We start from the raw sequence: 2719 nt of genomic DNA, 5'->3' as shown, positions 1-2719 counted from the left end.
CGGCGCTCCGGGGAGGGGGGGGGAGGGGGGGGGCTCGCTCAAACCCTCCTCGTGTTGGCGCTTCTTCATTGGGTCTTCTGCTTGCATACTGTACGTGATTACAGGAGTTTTTTGTTTTGAGGACTGTGAATGAAGACGCTCACTGAGAGGCCGTTTCTGAATGTAATGGCGTTATTTCTGCAGCGTGTGCAGGGGTTTCCTCGCAGTGCGCCGTGTTGCTCCTGCCATCATTACACTCATCCCTGCAATTAAAAAAAAAAAGAAAAGCGACAAACATAAGAACTGAGGAGCCGAATATTCTCCATGGCCATTAGCATATCTCACTATTCAGATATTCTGTGATCATTAGCATATCTCACTATTCAGATATTCTGTGTCCATTAGCATTTCTCACTGTTCAGTCTGATTAGGAACACATGCAACATGCACACATGCAGGTCTGTCGAAGGCCACATGTGTTTGCACACTCTCTACATAAAACCTGTCCATCATAATAATCATTAATCTGTATTTATGCAATCCTACCACACACATTACTGTGGTACAAATAGGACCAAATTGAGAGTCTTTATTATGGACATTGCAATCAATTCATTAAACACAATTATGTCATTACACATAAATTGGTGTCTGTCATTTCATTTAATTGTCAAACTACATGCATAGTTTAACTGCAGCAATTTTGTATCCTTATGGGATGCAAGTGTCACCCTAGAAATAAATCCATCTTCACAAGTGAGAATATAAGACACAGGAACAAGCTGATAGTCCTTTAATTTTTCACTGGATACACCTCGATACTCCTTCAGATGTTTACATATTGGTGCTTGTGTACACCTTGCATGTAGATCAGTTTTGGTAGGGCTGAGGAACGTTGCCGTGTCACGTGAATGTGCTGTCGTGAACCGCCTGTCCGTCATGTCAGAACCTTCCCGTGGTGCCGAGAGCACTCCGTGTGCGTTCAGGCTCCTCCATTAACGCACGAGTTGGACCTCTTAGGATTCTCTACAATTCTTGGCTTTAATTAGAATTTCAGCCTCAGAATGCCAATGGCATCTAAATAAGGAAAGGGTTAGGTTAGGGGTTAAGGTTAGTGAGTGAGACTATAGTGAGAGAAGAAACATAAGGCACATGACTTCCTGGTGGGGGGGGGGGTTGTGGAGGGTGGTCAGACCTGGGGGGAGGTGTTTACTTTATATGTATGTGTGTCAGCCTAATCCCCAGTCCCCTGCAGTTGATAAGAGTCAGGCTACGCCCGGGGATAGTGCCTCAGCCAGGACCAGAAGCCATGCAGGCAGATGTACTGTGTGTTAAGGCTCAGTTATACTTTGGCATCTAACCGTAGTGCTTGACTCTGCACAGTCCGTGCGAACATATGAGAATGGTGGTAGCGTTTATACTGCACGATTGTCGCTTGTATTACGTTTACAAATACAAGGCTCTTGTAATTCCATCGGGAAACGTGAGAACCTGAAAACGTTAAGATTGGGCGTTTTGAAAATAAACAACCATGAAATAAAATATATGCTATCTTGGTGACTAAGTTAGCTACCGGAGCAAATCCTAACCAAAATATTATATGAATACATAAACAAGCTTATGTAATACACTTATTCTTCTGTGATTACCAAACACGGTATCATCTTTTAATGTGATAAAAAGTGAATTAATAATTTTGAGTATATGTGTATTTGTATAAATATGTAACTTAATAAAGCTGTAAGGTGCTGGAAAATATTGAAACCTTGAAAGTGCTTCGCAAGCGCTTGAATTCCACCTTGTAAAGGTGTATGAACCCTGCAAACATGGTTTCATTCATTCTGCTGAAGCGGTGCATAACCTTGTGACGCGTCAAGTATAAACCTAGCTTTACACACACCTGGGCAGATGTCCTGTGTGTTATACACACCTGGGCAGAAAGACTCCTTGTTTACCTAAGTGGACCATGAGTAATTCATCACGTTTAAGGGAGATGCAGCATCTGTTCGACTGTCCCTGCGAGTGTGGTAGGAAACCCCGTTTTGTAGACCGAGGAGTGCTCCAGGTACGCTCGGTAATCAGCTAACGAATCTCACAGCTGGAGTCCCAACCACACGATCAGTCTCCACAGAGCCGTTCAGGAACCAATCAGAACAGCCAAAGATTTGGCACAGAAGGGTGTGTGTCTGTCTGTGAGTGGCTTGCTTTTGTGTGTGAATGTGTTTGTGTGTATATGTGTGTATAGTGTGAGTGTATGTATGTGTGTTCATGTATGAGTGTGAGTGTATGTCAGTGTGTGTGTGTGTGTGTGTTTGCTGACGGGCAGTTGTGTTCAGACTGAGCAGCTGTGAGTGTTTCAGGCGCAGAGAGCTGAGGGTGGTCATGGTTTCTGGTGGCAAGAGAGCAGGACGTGGTGGTCAGACCGCAGGATGTGCTGGTCAGACCGCAGGACGTGGTGGTCAGACCGCAGGACGTGGTGGTCAGACAGCAGGATGTGCTGGTCAGACCGCAGGACATGGTGGTCAGACCGCAGGACGTGGTGGTCAGACCGCAGGATGTGCTGGTCAGACCGCAGGACGTGGTGGTCAGACAGCAGGATGTGCTGGTCAGACCGCAGGACATGGTGGTCAGACCGCAGGACATGGTGGTCAGACCGCAGGACGTGGTGGTCAGACCGCAGGACATGGTGGTCAGACCGCAGGACGTGGTGGTCAGACCGCAGGACGTGCTGTGTCTCCAA

This window comes from Brachyhypopomus gauderio, chromosome 11 (genome assembly GCF_052324685.1).
Source record: "Brachyhypopomus gauderio isolate BG-103 chromosome 11, BGAUD_0.2, whole genome shotgun sequence".
Lineage (NCBI taxonomy): Eukaryota > Metazoa > Chordata > Actinopteri > Gymnotiformes > Hypopomidae > Brachyhypopomus > Brachyhypopomus gauderio.
The sequence above is the reverse complement of the archived record's forward strand: the minus strand, read 5'-3'. Positions refer to the sequence as shown.